The 19,546-nt window shown below is 38.5% G+C and overlaps 1 protein-coding gene across 3 annotated transcripts in view; it reads right to left on the bottom strand.

The window, feature by feature from the left end:
* Positions 1–19,546, bottom strand: part of slitrk5 (SLIT and NTRK like family member 5) — a 293,958-nt gene that overhangs the window by 62,349 nt on the left and 212,063 nt on the right. Inside the window, exons 1-2 of one of the 3 annotated variants that reach the window (XM_083522307.1) lie at positions 15,072–15,183; positions 14,523–14,640 (exon numbers count right to left, since the gene is read on the bottom strand). The gene's annotated coding sequence lies outside the window, so the exon portion shown is untranslated. Of the gene's footprint in view, positions 1–14,522; positions 14,641–14,757; positions 14,802–15,071; positions 15,184–19,546 lie in introns of those variants that run through there. The other 2 variants (XM_083522309.1, XM_083522308.1) reach the window with 2 other exon arrangements.

The raw sequence follows: 19,546 nt of genomic DNA, 5'->3' as shown, positions 1-19,546 counted from the left end.
AAAGATGGAGACAGACACGGAGGTGAGTGTGGAGAGAAGAGGTAGAGGAAAACGCCATTTAAAATCTTGCACTTGAAATTCTCTTTGCTGCCACACCCCTGGCTCGATTCGCTCCAAATCAAAGGGCATGCGATAACGGCGTCGAACGTTTTCCTGCCGTCTGAGAGCGGCGTTAAAAAATCATGAGACGTCCGCTCTTAAAAGTGAAAACAAATGGAGGCTTCACGGATGCTATAAAGTGAGGTTGCTTCTGGGGTTGGGTATTCTGGGCTGGGGGTGTTTGATGGTATTCAGGAGTAGTGAAAATAAAAGATAAATGGCTGGAAAATGAGGGCAAAACCACCCTTCACTCCTGCTAGCATGCAACCAAATCGTTTTCCACTGATCATGTTACTGTTTACGCTCTTCTAATAGTGCAGGTTTCAACCTCTTTTCCTCCTTTATTTATATTTTTTTTTCTTTTCTGGGCTTGTCTCCTGCTCGCTTACCAGTTCTTAAAAACCAAAACTGATGTAGGTGAGGTGAGGATGTCTGGGGTGTCGATCCAATTCATCCCAAAGGCGTTCAACAGGATTGAGATCAGAGATCTATGGCAGGAGACCTTCCACTTCAAGCCATGTAAAGCAGATCTTCATGAAGCTGGCTTTGTGCACATTCTAGACATGGTTTTTGGGTCTCCAAGTTGATTTGTAGGAAAGCAAATTCATGCTACCACATCCAAAGACGTCCCATACAACTGTAAGCCTCAAACTTTGTTGAGAAGAACCACATACCGTATGACTGGAGAACACAGGTGTCGTGATACGTTTGTTCATATAATGTGATTACATTGATTCAGTGTTCGCTAAAATTCATTTACATACTTAATAGTTTTATTAAAATTAATTGAATATTTTATTCGCTAATTTTTGATTAAGGTAAGAAATTAATGTGCTGCTGATATTTTGGACACACTAATGAATGAGCCGATCAATTTGATTTTGTATTATTTACTGGATTTGGAATCAGCTCGAGGGAATGCTAGTATAGTCCTGGCTGGTGGCCCAGTGTCAAGAAAAGGCCGTAATTTTAATTTTCGCTCATAATTTTATCATTCAGAAATTGTGACTCCTGCTTCACCTCAAAATCGCAGAGTTACACCCATTTTTATGGGCTACTTCAGCGGGCCAATGCATGAAATTAACGTTTATTCGTTTGGCAGACGCTTTTATCCAACGTGAATATCGGAAATCGGTCCACTCCAAGAACGGATGGAAGGAGCCTCTTTTGCAGTGATTTACAAAGACAATTCTGGGATTAAAACTCAATACCAAACTTATTTAAATTTTTTTTGTGAGGGCCACAAAGTTTCCTTTCTTTAATTGGGGGTTGGGTTTGGAACAGAAAATTACATAGGCTGGAATGACTCTTGTGACCACAGTGGACCGGAAAAACTATCGGTATGGATTTTTGTAATAATAACTGAGGGACATTTTAGTTTAAAAGCCTACCTTTATTATAAAATACAGGGGCCTAGTTTTGGAACCCCTGCTGTATACCTTTGATACTTCTTGTCTCCATGGGTAATGCCCTTGTCATTGCTGAACTCATCAGTGGTTTCTACTTTCTTTCTTTCCACCTTTACAATTTTTTTCTCTCCTTTTGGTTCATGCCCATCATTACTTCTCATTGTGAAAGACTTCAAGTTGAAATATTGTTTATAATTGTCCAGGAATCACAATCGTAACCAACACAACCACAGCAGAACCGTTCAGACGATGAGCGAGGCTGAGGCGAACAGCACAACATGACAACAAGGACTCGACAATGATGCTAAAGCGCATACAGTACTGCGAATCACGAGACCCAAGTGCCAGAAATTGAAAACATGACGTGCCTTTCGGCCCCTTTTAGAACGATTAGTGTAACTTTGATTACATATTGTATAAAGAAAGAGGTTGCAGGTTTTTCCTATGGCAAGGCTGAAACTGCACGGTCGTCTGTGTCTTTCGGGTAGAATAAAGATGTTGTGAAGTGCCATAATAATCATAAGAAGGATTATCTGAAATGCCAGTGGAAAAGAAGAGGGAGCGGTGCGCTATGTCTGCTCTTCCCGAGTTGCCATTTATTCGGCGGTGCAATTTATGAAAGAACTACAAACCTAGAGGGTCTTCTTATCAAACGTCAGGGCTGAACCTTGTATTCTATAAACAGTCTTCGACCGCAGAGGTTTACGGCACAACAATATTTGCCTTGTGTGAGGGACCTACTGTACCCGTTCATTGCATAGATAGATAGATAGATAGATAGATAGATAGATAGATAGATAGATAGATAGATAGATAGATAGATAGATAGATAGATAGATAGATAGATAGATAGATAGATAATTTCATCATTTATTTTTATTTTTCTATCATCAGTTATGGACACGCAAAGTATTAAAATAATGGTATCAAGACACAATTTCAGAACAGAGCCCTAATTGTGCACATTTTCGCTAACAACTCAAGGTCAGCCGGAGGTGACGCATAATTTTCCAGTCAAATCGAAAAACAGAGTTGAAAAAAAAATGTTCTGCCGTAACCAGGAGGCGCTTTGCGTGCCGAAGAAACTGTGAGAAAAGAGAAAAGGATATTATACAGGAAGTTATGTTGCAGTCATTACAAACCAATTTCTGTCTCTCGCGTTGGAATGTCAGCCCTGTCTCCTGAGAAGCCTGTTATTTATTTCGGACGATATTTCTCTGATTTACAGTAAATGCCTCTCAAGAAAAAAAAAGAAAAAGAAACCCGAAGCACCACTAAAAGGTGTTGAATTTATTTTCTCCCCTGGAGATTGGAGACTCCACACTGCTCATCTCTGCTTTAGGAGTGAGAAAGGAATAGAAATTAGCATCACAGCAGGCCAGAATGCTCTGAGCTAGCCTTCGCTGTCAAAGAAATAGTGCCTACTCAATTGTTGTTGGTGTTTTTTTTTATTTTTTTTATGAATGCTCCAAAATAATTGAAAAATACCATCAGTCAGAGATCGAGGAACTTCTCACATAAGCACCAGCAGCTCCTCGAGCATCGGAAATGAGCTCACACTGTAATCTGTATTGATTTTGCTGCTTTTCTGCAGCAGGCCAAGTGCCGACCTTTTGCAGTTCACAACAAGCTTTATTCATCCGGACAAAATATTTATATATTTCATATTTTAGCCTTTCCAGATGTTTTCCTGTATTTCATTTCTTATATCCTCATTTCCAAAAATTTCATGGAATATATTCCACTTTTTTTTTTAAATGTGTCAAATTAATTTTTTTCCCATCCCTGAAAAAACTAGCTGATGACCTGTGAACTGTAGGAAACAAATAGATTTTTTTTATTTTTTTTATTAAATACACAAAAAACGCTGCACTCTTAAAATAAAAATAAAAATTAAAAATCTAACACAACTATATATATATATATGTATGAATTAAAAAAAAAAATAAATAAATAAATTTATATATATATATATATATATATATAAAAAATGACAAAATGAAATACAATAACAGAAAATTAAAACACCACTAAAAAAAAATACAAATAAAATAAAAAATAAATAAATAAAATTTCCTGCACTAAAAAAACAAAAACAAAAAAAAACTAAGACTAAATTCATTAGCAACAAAACATGGAATGCTACACTATATAATTAATCAATAAATAAACAAGCAAATAAACAAATAAATAAAATGAAGCAGCAACACAAGTTGATGCACTCTAAAAAATATTAATAATTTGAAAAAAGGGAGTTAATATGCTACTATAAATAGAAACGTTGAAGTATTTAATTTAAAAGCTATTTTACCCACAATAACAAAATCTTTTAAAGCTTTGTTTTTTTTTCCAATTCAGATTAATTCCTAATATGAATAAATATTTAGTTATTCATGATCTTTTCTCTTCGTTTAATATATATACAGTGAGGAAAATAAGTATTTGAACACCCTGCTATTTTGCAAGTTCTCCCACTTAGAAATCATGGAGGGGTCTGAAATTGTCATCGTAGGTGCATGTCCACTGTGAGAGACATAATATAAAAAAAAAAATTCAGAAATCACAATATATGATTTTAAAACTATTTATTTGTATGATACAGCTGCAAATAAGTATTTGAACACCTGTCTATCAGCTAGAATTCTGACCCTCAAAGACCTGTTAGTCTGCCTTTAAAATGTCCACCTCCACTACATTTATTATCCTAAATTAGATGCACCTGTTTGAGGTCGTTAGCTGCATAAAGACACCTGTCCACCCCATACAATCAGTAAGAATCCAACTACTAACATGTCCAAAGACACTAGAGACAAAATTGTACACCTCCATAAGACTGGAAAGGGCTCTGGAGAAATTGCCAAGCAGCTTGGTAAAAAAAGGTCCACTGTTGGAGCAATCATTAGAAAATGGAAGAAGCTAAACATGACTGTCAATCTCCCTCGGACTGGGGCTCCATGCAAGATCTCACCTCGTGGGGTCTCAATGATCCTAAGGAAGGTGAGAAATCAGCCCAGAACTACACGGGAGGAGCTGGTCAATGACCTGAAAAGAGCTGGGACCACCGTTTCCAAGGTTACTGTTGGCAATACACTAAGACGTCATGGTTTGAAATCATGCATGGCACGGAAGGTTCCCCTGCTTAAACCAGCACATGTCCAGGCACGTCTTAAGTTTGCCAATGACCATTTGGATGATCCAGAGGATTAATGGGAGAAAGTCATGTGGTCAGATGAGACTAAAATAGAACTTTTGGGTCATAATTCCACTAAACATGTTTGGAGGAAGAAGAATGATGAGTACCATCCCAAGAACATCATCCCTACTGTAAAGCATGGGGTGGTAGCATCATGCATTGGGGGTGTTTTTCTGCACATGGGACAGGGCGACTGCACTGTATTAAGGAGAGGATGACTGGGGCCATGTATTGCGAGATTTTGGGGAACAACCTCCTTCCCTCAGTTAGAGCATTGAAGATGGGTCGAGGCTGGGTCTTCCAACATGACAATGACCCGAAGCACACAGTCAGGATAACCAAAGAGTGGCTCTGTAAGAAGCATATCAAGGTTCTGGCGTGGCCTAGCCAGTCTCCAGACCTAAACCCAATAGAGAATCTTTGGAGGGAGCTCAAACTCCGTGTTTCTCAGCGACAGGCCAGAAACCTGACTGATCTAGAGAAGATCTGTGTGGAGGAGTGGGCCAAAATCCCTCCTGCAGTGTGTGCAAACCTGGTGAAAAACTACAGGAAACGTTTGACCTCTGTAATTGCAAACAAAGGCTACTGTACCAAATATTAACATTGACTTTCTCAGGTGTTAAAAATACTTATTTGCAGCTGTATCAAACAAATAAATAGTTAAAATATCATACATTGTGATTTCTGGATTTTTTTTTTAGATTATGTCTCTTACAGTGGACATGCACCTACGATGAAAATTTCAGACCCCTCCATGATTTCTAAGTGGGAGAACTTGCAAAATAGCAGGGTGTTCAAATACTTATTTTCCTCACTGTATATGCATATTTGATATTGACCAGAGAAGCTCTGTTCGGTCAAGTATGTTAGTTTAATGAAGCTCCTGAGGCCAAGAGTTTTTTTTTTTCCTGTTCAAGAAAAACGAGAGATGCTGGTGTAAAAAGCTGTGTTCATCGGTTTTCTGTATATTTCCTAAACCGATTTTTTTTCCCCAGAGTGATTAGCCCCGGTGGCGTGTCACGCTGTGCTCACAGGATCTCCACTGGCACCGCTTTCCTCACCTGTAATTACACTGCCAGCTAATATTTACAGCCGAGTCCCCGTTTTATTTACAGTGCACGCTAACACTTTCTGGCTAACAACAGCCCAAAAATCCTCCACTACAAACTGTTCACCTTCAAATACCACCGTGACTTAATCGCCTTACAAAATGTCAAAATAGAATTCTAGATTTATTTTTCTGTTTTCAACATTCCTTCATTCATTCAACAGGAATCAATCGTCAATTAGATTATATCTGGTATTAACATCTAGGCCTTCAGTGGTGTCCTACGTGAATTAATCCACCTCTTAACACCGTCATGATGATGCCAAGGAACCCTATAGAAACCCTCAGTATTATAGAGAAACGCAGTATAACAAAACGCTGCATCACAGACAGGAATCACATACGGAAAAAACAAATGCCAAAAAAAACAATTAAAACAATTCTCCTTTCACTGTAGCCACAGCTGCATGACCCACATACATCATCTTTAGCAGAGGCATTAATATTTACCTATGCGTTACGGTTTTCCTAGGGATTTGAAAGAAATGTTTTTGTGCAGGAAAGAAAAATGGCTCATGAAAAAGCTTAGTATCTGGTTTTCCCTTCGCGATGTCTGGCTTTTCTTAAAAACTCGATCTTGTAAATGTCCTTGTAAGTGCGACCAAACCCATTTCTCCTCCTCTATCTATTCTCCATTATTAAATCCTCGCTAATAAATATTTGAGCTTGCGCAGTTTGCTACAGATGCGGTTTGCGAGTTCTGACCGTCCAATCGAAGGACTTGAAAATGTCGACGTTATTGGACGCCTGCTAGATGGCCCCAATGTGGATAACTCGTGAATCTGATTGGTTAAAACAATAATTTCAGCCGACATTTATTTTATCCTACAAATGCTTGTAGGTGCTTATCTTGAAGGGCTTGCAGCAGATACCTTTTACCTCAGGAACACAGGAGGTGACAGCTAAATCATCAGGTCCCACCACTGGTATTGAGACATTTTAGATTTAGAAGTATTTTTAAATTTATTCACAAATATTCGTCATAGGTTTAAGGTGGAAACATGATTTATTTTTTTCAGCCGGATGAGGTTTTTCTCCAAACGGTCACAAACTCGGAGGCACACAATTGTATAGAATATCTTTGAGCCCGTCACTTGAGTTTGGAGTGGAAGATCTCTCACCTCTTTCGTACACCTTTGGGATGAATTGGAATGGCACCCCAGGCCTCTTCACCTCACCTACATCAGTACCTGACTTTACTAACACCCTTGAATGAGCCTCCACAAAAATCTAGTGGAACATCTTCCCAGAAGTTTGGAGGTTATAATAACAGAATTGCGGAATGTTCACAAAGCACATATGAATCGAATCTTTTGTCTATACAGTTTGTAAATACACAAAAAAGAAAAGTTAGCCAAATGTTCTAACGAATGTTGCTAATTCACCTGGTGTGATGTTTACAATAATGCTAGCTATATAAATGCAATTACAATATCTCCCTCCTCAAAAACGAGAAGGCTGCTACTTGTTCCTGGCTCCAACTCTACAGATTTATGCAGCTTTATTAATCAGTGCAAAAACAGAAGAAAAAAAAGAAAGAAGAAAAAAATGAGAACAAAGTGAAACGCTCCCGCTTAATTTGCCCAGGTGATTACTAAAGTCTGTCGCATTCAATAATGAAAGAATGCTCTGGAAGCTTTTCACCTTCCTCTGCTGGGTTTCATAAAGCAGCTTGGCATTCGCTCTTCATTTTGATGAGTGTTTAATAAAGCCGTGTAACGCTGCCACCTCTCCGACAACTTCGCGTCCTTTTTATAAACTAAGCTGCCACTTTTATGCTACTCATGACTGAAAAGTGGCTCGAATTCTATAAGGAAAAGAACAGTATCTGAACAGACATTTACAGTTTGACTCACAGAAGTGATCGCAAAAAAATAAATCTGTTCATCGGATGCAAGTTGGCATTTGCATTGTTTTTAACATATTCGCATCGGTAGAAAATGAATGTGTCCTTCACAATCTTCCTGGCTCTGGTCTGGCACCGTGTGCTGTAGATGTCCTGCAGTTTAGGGAGCTCTGTGCAGATGGTACGTTCAGCTGATGGCACCAACCTCTAGAGGGCTCGCCTATCCTGCATGGTGCGGTTTCCGAACCAGGAAGTGATGCTACGCGTAAGGACGCTCTCAATGGTGCAAGTGTAAAAGGTCCTTAGCACCTGAGAGGGTAGTATAAAGTTTTCTCCTGGCACCATCTCTCCAGGTTTTTAATCTCCTGTGGGTAGGCCTTCTTGTCGTCGTTGGAGATCAGGCCCACCACAACAGTGTCGTCAGCAAACTTGATGGTGGTGGAGTTGGAAGTGGCCAGTGAGTACAGCAGGGGGCTCAGAACACAACCCTGGGGAGCTCCAGTGCTGAGGGTGAGGGTGGATAAGGTGTGTTTGCCCACCTGTACGGCTTGTGGTCTGTCTGTCAGGAAGTTGGAGATCCATTGACACAGCGGCAGGCTGAGACCCAGGACCTGCATCTTAGAGGTGAGCATGGATGGAATTATGGTGTTGAATGCTGAACAGTAGTCCACAAATTGCACAATTCCCTTTTCTGTAGTCCAGAAATCGTGGGCATTGCTTCGAGATGTAAATCGTGTCGGCCTCAGTTATGGAGATGCACAGTTCTAATATATACTATGACCAATGCTCATACAGACTAAAGAGGCTGCAATAAAATTAGTAGCATACAGTAAACAGTGAGGCAAATTCAATTGCGGGCACCAGCACTGCGTCATTTACTACATTGACCCGCACGTTTTTGTGACAAGGTGCTATGGTGGGGCTGATGCCCCCTGGCTGAAGGATTTGATGGGTCTGGTTGGCATGCAGGTGTGGGCCTTTTCTGGATTAGGTTTCAAATGCTTATTTTATTATTATATATTATTAAAAAAACTATGTATATAAATATATATACACTGTATACACACACAAATCAAGTTTTACATTATGACCACCTGCCTAATATTGTGTTGGTCCCCCTTTTGTGGCTAAAACACTCCTGACCCGACAGATGTTTACGCTACAGAAATTCATGTTTGATTGGACCACACGGACCAGCCTTCACTCCCCTCGGGCACCAATGAGCCTCGGCCGCCCATTCGCCATGGAGCACTTTTGATAGATACTGCAGACTGGAAACATTCCACAAGAGCTGCAGTTTTGGACATGCTCTAACCCAGTCGTCTAGCCGTCCTAATTTGGCCCTTTTCAAACTCGCTCAAATCCTCAAATCGCCAATTTTTCCTGCTTCTATCACATTAGCTTTGAGGACAAATCAGTGGGAGTCGCATGCAATATAGGCGCCAAAAGTCTATAATTTATTACATTGACCAGTGTTTTATTTTTTGTGACAAGGTTCTATAGTGGGTCTGGTTTTCCCTAAATGGGGGATTTTGTACTTATTGTTGTAATGCAGGTGTTTTTATTGGGCAAAATTCAGGATTAACCTGCTTGACCAATAGTTAGGGAGGAGTTTATTGCGTTTTTTTTTTTTTTTTCTCAGACAACGGTTTTATTACTTACGGTAGTGCTTCTTTGGGAGTTTTTCTTTTTTAGTTTGATGGCTTTCAGGGACAGGTCTGCGAAATAATTGCAGATACAGCAACTATATTTTTGTGAGGCAGCTTATGGCATTGTTTGTTGTCTAAAATTATACACTTTATATCACTGGGTCTACTTTTGACATTGGAACTAAGGCTCGTTTATATTACTTAGGACATCTAATTTAGGACATTCATTGTGGAAGTTGATTCCAAAGATTACATCCACTTTCTTAAACCGAATAGTCTATTTCAAATGTTTGACCCAGACATCTTTTGATACAGTATATTTTGGACATCATAGTTATTGTTTATGGGTAATGCTAACACTGGGGTCACTGTGTAAGTTCATTCGGTGTAATAACTAGCGAGAACAAGCTTTGTTCTTTTCATTAAGAACAAAAATATGCAAAACCACAATCCTGTACATTTTCTACGCCACAAAGCTGCCGGGTTTCTTGATTTTGCTTGGTGTATTTTTTCTCACGGTGTCTCATTAGCTACTAGCACCAGGCTTTCCCAGTCAAATACAGAAACCCTTTATTGTAAACACAACTTTGTGCTCGTATATTTCTGACACTCGAAAAAAGACACGTGAGCATGTAGCAATACAAAAAACAAAAACTCCTTTACCTGCATACCTCAACATCCCATTTCCCATCAGAGCTAACAAGAGTACTAGCCGTAGCCCGAACCTCGTTCTTCACTTTTTCCAAACGAGCCGAATGTCTCCAAAGCCTGAGCCCGGGAGACAGCTCGAGGCGAAGAACAATTAGAGAGAGCCTGTTTACAGGAGCACGATTGTGAGAGAACAATAACCGCAGGTGATGTGGGGACCCAGCAGAGCCTCATCGACCCATCTTAGAAGTTTCTAGATAGGAAACACATCCAATTTTTAGACTTGAAAAAACAGCCGCGAAAGGAAAGCAAAGAAAGAAACGTGAGGTAAATTGATGCTAAAACCAACCCTAAGGGGGTTTTATAGGCCATGAGTTAACAGGACACAGGTAGAAATTAAAGAGCAAAGAAAAAGGGTGCAAATAATGGTATGATTAGCATCTAAAATACAACTGCGCACTTAGTTATGCTCCAAACGTTTGTCCGGGACGACTTGACCAAGCACTAGCGTGGTCCTATCGAGTCCACGAGATGAACGGTCCTCATTAAAGCTGCACCGGTGTGTTAACACTATTGATTTTGCATTGCTAATGATCATTATTTGTGTACGCGAAGACAGTAGGTTTGAATTTACATTTGCCTTGGAGCAGAAACCGGGGCGAAGGTTTATAATTCAGGCTACAGCCAATGCTAACTTTAATAACAAGTGGAAGCTGAACTGAGGAGAATGCTACCTATCTATAATTGTATATATATATATATATATATATATATATATATATATATATATATATATATATATATATATAAATAAGTGGTGTAACGGTACACGTGTTCTTACTGAAATCTTTCAGTACAGGGCGTTCGGTGCAATCCTTTTCACATGTGAAACATAGTTCCGAGTTCCATCAGGAACGTATTAAGTGGCGGACCACAAGTTTGTTTAGTCTCTGCCTCACATTTTGAGGCCATTTTTTTTATCATCATAAAAATGAAAAACAACAATGCCAGTGGTATAAAAAACAAAAAAAACAAAACAAGAGTTAGCACAGTGTCACTGTGGCGACTCGATCCGTACCGGAAATAAGATTTGTAGATCGCCTTTTCGCGTATACATGAAATAGCCGCCGCTTCCATTTTTGTTTCTTTAGCGTTTGCTTTTAAAATTTATTTTTTTTAAATGAAATCCTGACAATTACGTGTATTGAATTATGGAAGGAATGAAAACATTTGTTAAAGTGTGCTATAATAACTAGCTAAGAGAAACATATCTTTATAAAAAAATTATTATATAAAAGTAAAAAAGACACCTGTATTACCCAAATAGGGTCTAACAAATGTAAACCATTTTTTTCATTTATTAAATTTTATTTATGAAATTTAAATTGAGCTAATTTAATCAATAAAATAAAAACTGTATTGCATTAATTTGATTTATTCTATTTAATTTGTATAATGTTTTGTATAATTAATATAATGTTTAAAAATAATGTAAAATCTGAAAACTGTTCAAATGTTGATCATCGTTAATCGAAATGTAACTGAACCGTGACTTAAAAACTATGGTATGTACCAAACCATGAATTTTTTTGTGTACAGTTACAACCCTAATATGTGTATTTAATATAACTAGATACAAAATATCAAAAAAAAGTTTGTGGAAGCCTGATTATGAAGTTTCATATGTGAATTTTAAACCTCCTATTTTACAGCTAGTTTCAAATTGCTCTTATACTGTAAACTATAACCTCCACTCTTCTAGGAAGATGTTCCTCTAGACTTTGGAGTTTAGATTTGTGCTCATTCAGCCACAAGGGTGTGAGAAAAGCCATGTACTTATAGAGGCATAAAGGTGTTTGGAGCTCTGTATCAGGAGATCTTCCACTCCAACCCATGTAACGTGATCTTCATGGAGCTTGCATTGTGTTATGTTGGAACAGGTTTGGTTCTCCTAGTGGAAAGATTTCAAGCGACCACATCCAAACGTGTCATACAATTGTGTTTTTCCAATATTGTGGTAACTGTTTGGAGAAGAACCACATATGGCTGGAAAAGTCTGGTGTCCTAGTACTTTTGTCCATATAGCGTATTGTAGTTTTGATAGCAAGCTAGCAGATAAGAATCAAACCAATGTCGTTTTTTTTTTTCAGAATATACGCTATTTAAGTCAGTTTTTACTACGTCGTTCAGAATTGTACCGTCAATTGTGCAAAGATCATACATCTATTTTAGATCATCTTGTGCAGAGCCCGCTAGCTACAGTAGCTATGACTAAAATATAGCTAGTTCATTTTAAGATAGCACACCAACATTAGGACAAAATATGTTGTTGCTAATTTAGAGAATTTCTGCCAGATTTTTCCAGAATGATGTACAATTATCACATTTATTCAACTGAGCAGTTGAGGGCCTTGCTTAAGGGCCCATCTATGGCAACTTGATTATGCTGGGATGTAAACTCTCAACCTTCTGATCACAAGTCCAACACTGAGCTTAAACCTCTCTCTAAAAACCGATGGATCATAATAGTAAAATGTAACAATCTAATGGTGTGTTAACATTGTGTGAGGTAACCATTTGAGCGATTTCAGCCAATAGGAAGCAGGTTGCAGCTCAGGGTCACCTGGTGTGTCCTCGCTATACCGCTAATACTTTGAGTAACTCTATATACCAATAACAATAACACAACTTTGAATCCGCTCCGTGAGCGTGACAAGCTGCTAATGCTAACTGCTCCCGTCAAACAGTGGCATTTAAAGCAGCGCTCGTACCCACTGACCTGGATTAAAACTCTGTAATTATACGAGCCCACGGAGCCGTTCTCACCTCCACGGCCTCCGCTCGCTGCTAATTAGCGTCAGTTTTTGGTAGGCGGTAGGCAGATATTTAAAGTGTTTTTTTTTTTTTTTTTGCCGGACGCCGTAAGAGCCGAGAGTCTCATTAGCAAAGTGCTCGGGTTTGGACAGCTGCCAAATGGGAAGCCGGTGGCTACCGAGTGCATTAAGGAAGTGAATTAGATTTGAGAAATGAGATACGGCCGAGTGAAAGTGACTGCTTTTTATCTTAACGTGTGGAATAAACACACGCTGGAGAACTTGGCCTACATTTAGAAAGAGGAACAATGGACTGTACGGCTTTTGTGACTGATTAGCTTTTTATGTAGCCTAAACACGCATGCACAAATATTGACTTCCCTTTTGTGATGCTTTATCATCGCGTAGTTAGCCTACTTGAAAGCTTTTCTCGACACTGGACACCCTCAAATAAACACACACACACACACACACACACACACACACACATACACACATATATACAGTATATATATATACCAGCTAACAGGCCAAATGCTACCTCACAATATTCTTTAAAAACTTCCCATTGTGAAACGTTGTGCTTGCGCTGCAAAAACGGCGCCATATGGGCCGGGTTAAAGAGTCATGCGGTAAAAATTCAGCGCTTTGTTTCAACATATAAAAAAAAAAAAATTGTTGCAAGGCAAAAAAGAAAGTTTTATTTCATATGTGCTGAAACTCCACTAACAAGCTAATTACATTAAAATTAGACACTGGATAAAAACAGAAATCAACTGGATATTGATTAGCCAAGCTAATGCTAACCTAGTGAACTGACTACCATTAATCTTTGCTAATTTTGGGGCAAAAAAATACAATGTAAAACCTTTATATATACACACATTTGTTTGCAAGCTAATCAGACTTCCACGATGTTTGCAAAGATTTTTAGGGCTGTCTCGATCACAAAACCCACAAAAACCAGAAAGCATTAATGCTTAATATCTTCTCTTACTGATTTTAGTGATGAGGGCATTTAATGTATACATTTTAACATTTTAATAAAAAAGAAAATATTAGTCACTTTTCAGCGATTTCTTGTGCTAGCCAACTCCTGCGTTAGAGTCTTTGTTTGCGTAGCCTTGTGCGTACGTGTTCGTTTTGATTCACGTAACCAAACAGCCCGTCTCATTTCAGACTCTCTATCAGTAAGTTAACATTGTGACGTTTATTTGTTTTTGTTTGTGGGTGGAGCTTAGGTGGAGGCAGAAAGATGTTTCTGACCGCATTACTAACGCTTAGATTTGTTAGCAAGTTTTTAAACAATGACTGGTCGAAATCCCATTTTTTTTCTGACGATCTAAGTTACAGGACTGCAAATGTTATTTGAGAAAGTCAACTTTAATGGACGGAACCGGATTGGCCGTCGAGTACAAAAATTGACTCACCTGTGACACGTGACTCACCTGTGTCTGAACAGTTAGCCATGAAGATGTATATACGTTTGTATTTCAGTAAGCAAAAATAACTATTTGTACAGCAACAGCTACTTAACTCACGGGCTATCTGTTTAATTGATAAAAGTTAGCTAGTGCAAACACAAACACAGGATGACACCGTTTCCTTTATGTTTAGTCTCCGGTTAGCTAACTTACAGTATACGCAAAAAAGTTAGCATAGCATCATTAGCAATCAATTAACTTGTTCCCCATTTTCTGACATGAGAAATCCTTTGTCACGTTACCAAACCGTATGAACGAAAGACAAGTTCTTACCTGATATGAAGTGATGTGAAGCATTTTCGATGATCTGGGTCTTACTTTATGTCGAATTGTCATTTGTTTCAAGTTTCCGGTCTTTATTTTCATATGCGGATCCAATTAAAATGCTACTCTGTGAATCAAGATTGTAAAATACAAGGCAATACAATATTTGAGAAAATGTATAAAGAAATCAATTTAAGAGTAACTCAATGCTTATATTTTAAACTTTTAATGCCATAAAACTTACATCATCAGCATTTGGCAGACATCTTTATCCAGAGAACTTATTATCTCACTTATACACCCAAACAAGTGACTTATAGGCCTTGCTAAAGGGCCCAACAATGGCAGCCACATTTGGTGCTGGGATTTGAACTGATAACCTCATTATTATGATTCAAACACCCTAAACTCTGAGGTAAAACTTTACCATGGTTGTTTGAAAATAAGATTCTTTTATTATGCCCTGTTCTCAAACTACAATGAATATTTCTCTGATTGGAGGAAATGTTCTCTGTGGTGTCTTTAAAAACATGTGAGGAAGATTAGATTCACACTAACGCTGGATTATAGAAGCTAGCTGATGACTGTGATTGTTACTATTACTGTCGTGTATGCATTCAAGACCGTATTGTCATTATTCAAGGCCATAAACACGGAACAGGCATTAGAAAACAATGTGGAACTAAAATGCAGAGGATTAAATGCGTTACTTGCCTTGAGTTTGTAAATGAACATGTCTTTAAATGTATACGTGTGAGAGAGTGTGTATAATTGCTAACACCTATGCTCAATCAGTATGAGGGCAAATTGAAGTGGAAAAGTGTGTGCGGTGTTGGGAGTTGGAGTTCTTGTCCTCCATTTTTGTATGCTAAGAGCTGATAGTTACAACAGACCATTTGTGGTGCCATTAAAAGCTGAGCAAGTTAAGACAAACGCATTTCCTTTTTTGTTTCTATGTAACAAAGTCAGAAACATACAAATTGAAAAGTGTATGACTAGAAGTTCTGAGGAAAATGAGTAAATTTTTCGCTCAAACAGAAGACCAGGAGAGAAGATGTTAGCAGACTGTCTCTTCCCCTACTATCAAACATTCAGGTTATAGGTTTGGGATTGTTTATGTGCTGGGAAAGTTGGAAACTCATTCCGGAAACTGAAAGGAACCAACCAAGGAACCAAAGGAAAAGCAACCATTTCATACTTTAACACCATGCAATTCCGTCTGGACTGCAGCTAATTTGAACTGATATCATCATACAACAAGACGATGAGCCGAAGCGTACGCCTGAGCTCTGTAAGCGTTATTTGAAGAGCGAAGAGTGTCATCTATCATGCAACGGCCTGCCCAGACACCACACCTAAATCCTATTGAACTGCTCTGGGATGAACGTAAACAATCTCCAACTAGCATAGAACAACTTTGGCTAGTTTTATAAGAAGCATGGCGAAAGTATTTCAGCTGAATGTTTGGACAAATAAACTGTCCAGATTTCGAGAGTGTGTAAAGAGTGTGTTATTAAAGCTAATGAAGGATTTTTCATAAAAAATTAAGTGATGAAACCTTCATACCATTGAAATGACTGAGTTTGTTCCATAAACAAAAAGAACATGCATGTGTCTCTCAAAAACCATAAAAGAATATAAAAGACAAATATAAAAGGTCTCTGTATGTATATACATATTTACACAGAAACTCACTGTGGTTAAATGGAAGTAAATACTGGGGCCGCCTCGCTAATGCTATCAGACAAACTGTAACTGTTTGCTAACTTGCTCTAGCCCTAGCGACGTGTCCACAAACTGGATTTGTTCGGCAGTTAGGTGAAAATGACAGCATAAGTAATGTTTTGGTATTAATAAAAAACAGACATGACATTAATCTCTGAGGTAAACAAACAGGTTAGCGCTAGCAATTACTGATGGCTGATTGCTAGCTCAGATAGCACAGCAATAGCAATGTTTTTACATCAAGCTTTCCTGCTTGGCAAAAATTTGAATATTTGTGTGCGTGTGTGTGTTTTGCGATAACAATGCATACACAATTCTCATCTATTTATCTGTAATAGTGTTTGATTTTTCCTGCTTTTTTTTTCTTTAAATACTTGTGTGGAAATGCTATCGCTTGAACTCAACAGGGTAATATATATGTAAATGAGGTCCATTCCAACTACAAAAAAATTTCCACGTTTCAAGAGTTATTTCAAAGGCCTCTGTAATGTATGTATCAGTGTGTGTGCTATTAGAGTGGCCGACGTTTAATTGTGATAAGTGTGAGTGAGAGCCGAGGTGAATAACCGCCACGGTTTGATCTCACAGTTATTTCTATTTAAACGGTTTGTTCGTCATTTATAGCCTCCCTATGAAGCCTGTTAATCTTCATCATCAGAGCCTGCCTGTGCTAAACGTCTCTGAGAGGGGGGAAAAAAGGAAGGAAAGAGGCAGGGGAAAAAAAAGAGAACGAAGAATGAGGGCAGGCAAAACAAAGGAGGTGAATGAAAGGGGGTAGGAAAGTAAAACAAAGAGAGTGAGGCAGCGGAAGAGTATAGGAGAGATGAAGAAAAAGTGAGGAAGGAAAAACAAGGGAAGATTAAATGAGGAAAAAAGAAAGGGAAGAGTGTTTTGGGAAAGACAAAATGAAAGGAAAAACAATGAACAAAGGAAGAGGTGGGAATAAAGTGGGAAAGTCAAAGAAAGAAAGCAAGCTGGAAAAGAAGACAGGAAAGAAGGTGCAGTGTGAACAATAAAAAAAGAAAGTGAGGTGAAAAAGAAGGATTGGAAATGAGAAATAGGTGAGTGAGTTTTAAAAAAACAAAAAAAAAAAAAAACCAGGAAAGTGTAAATAGGGCAAAAGACAGAAAAGACAAAGAAAAGACCAAGAAAGAAATGAGGCAGGGAAAACATAGAAACAGTGAACAGGGAAAAGATTTTAAACTAAAAAGAAGAAAAAAAGCTGAGTGGGAAAAAAAGGTAGGGGAAATAAGGAAAGAGTGGGGGGGAAGCCAGGAAAGAGTGAAGAAAAAAAAAAACGAGGTAGGAGTGAATGGGAGAATGCGGAGAAAAAGAAGGAAACTGAGGTGGGGGGAAAAGGTGGGAACTACAAACAAAGAAGGTAAGGAAAATATTAGGAATGAGTAAAGGAGGGGATACGTTGAAGGAAGGCATGGAAAATGAGGAAAGAGTGAATGGGTAAAAGGCAGGAAAGACAAAGAAAACAAGTGGGGCAATAAAGAAGGCAGGTAAAAAAGAATGTATGGAGATAAAAGGATAAAGAAAGAAGGTGAGGTGCTAAACGTGGGTAAGAAAGAAAGAAAATGAACAAGTGAGAGAGGAAAAGTTGCAAGAAAGGGAAAGAAATGAGGCCAAGAAAGGGAATGTGGCAGGGACCAAAGACCAGTGAAACAAAGAAAGATTGAAATACGTGGACAGGAAAAAAGTGAGACAGCTAAGAAGGAAGGAAGGAAGGAAGGAAAGAAGGAAGGAAGGAAGGAAGGAAGGAAGAAAGGAAGGAAGGAAGGAAACTGAAAAAAATGGGAGAGACAAAAAGGAGAACGAGATTGAGATTAAGAAAATGATAGAAGAAAAAGAATGAGGTTAAAAACAGAAAAGAAAGTAAGAGAATGAGACAAAAAAAATTACAAAAAAAAGGCAGGAGACACAAAGGAATTCAATGAAGCAGAAGAAAAAGGGGAAAGAGATGATGAAAAAGGTCAAAATAAAGAAATAAATAGAAAAGGAAGGAGGCAGAGGAAAAATAGGGGAAAGAGAAGTGAATGAGTTCATGAGGCTGGAAAAACAATAAGGAAAGAAAATAAAGGAGAGAAATAGACCATGAATTAGAACAAGGTAAAAAAGACAAAGAAAGAAAGGGCAAATTTAAAAGGAATTAAAGAAAGATAATGATATAAAAGTGAGAGAATGAGGCGGAGGGAAAAAAAGGCAGGAAAGACAAAGACCCATGGTGAATCCATGAGGAGGCAAATTTACTTTTTATAAAACTGAGCATTTAAGGGTTAAGGGCCTTGCTCAGAAGCTAAGCAGTGGCAGCTTGGTGGCATTGGGATTCAACCTCACGACCTTCTGAGCAGAAATCAGACAGCTTAACCACTGAGCTATCCCACTTTCCAAACTTGTTTCCATTAGAACATATTATATACGACACATTTTTCACCAATCGGTTCCTTTCAACTTTGGTATGATCGTGCTGCTTGTCGCCTCAGCCCATGAGGAGCTTCTGAATAGCTTTGCCGAGTCAGCAAGCACGAGAAGGCATCTGGAGGGCAGCCATTCCTTTGGGACAATTGGGAGAATTAGGACAGAGCCCAGAAGTGGAGTACAGAAACCTTTTTTTTTTATACCTCCGTAGTCAGGAACGCCGCCTGACTAACTAGCTTACGAGCTTCTGAAGAAAACGCCTGACCGAAGAAAAACTTGCAAAAAGGCTGTCGTAATCAAGTAAGCGACAAATATTAGCTTAAATACCCAAGTCCCTCCTGAGCCAGTTAAGATATCAGCAGAGCAACAATTATCCTTGTTTGCTCATTTGCTTTTAGCATTTCGAAAATGGCAACGTTCATAAATCAGTATTTTAGACCTATGAAATATGCAAATACTGCTCAGAGATATTACTTAATACAAACGAGCATGCAAATGAATCAGGAATGGAAACGTGAGAACAAAAAATCTGCAGGATTCTCAGACCTGAGAACAAAGCAGCATGGGAATTTTAGGATCCTGTGAAAAACAGCAGCTTGGGAATATTGTACCTTTGGAAGTCTATCTAGGACATAGAACATTGTGCTCTGGGGACCTTCTTGGAACATGGGGACAGAGTGTTGCAGGTCCTATGACTATAGGACTGAATAGAACACAAAAAAAGGAACTCAGGCAGGAAAGGGAGGCAGGTAAAACGAGGGAAGCGTGAATTGCGTAAATTGCGTAAATTCACAAAGAAAGAACATGAAAGGCAAAGAAAGAACATGAAGAAAAAAAGAGTGAACGGGGAAAAATGAAGAAAGAAGGTGAGGCAAAAAAAAGTT

The sequence above is a fragment of the Silurus aristotelis genome (assembly GCF_946808225.1).
Source record: "Silurus aristotelis genome assembly, chromosome: 20".
Taxonomy (NCBI): domain Eukaryota; kingdom Metazoa; phylum Chordata; class Actinopteri; order Siluriformes; family Siluridae; genus Silurus; species Silurus aristotelis.
The sequence above is the reverse complement of the archived record's forward strand: the minus strand, read 5'-3'. Positions and strand labels throughout refer to the sequence as shown.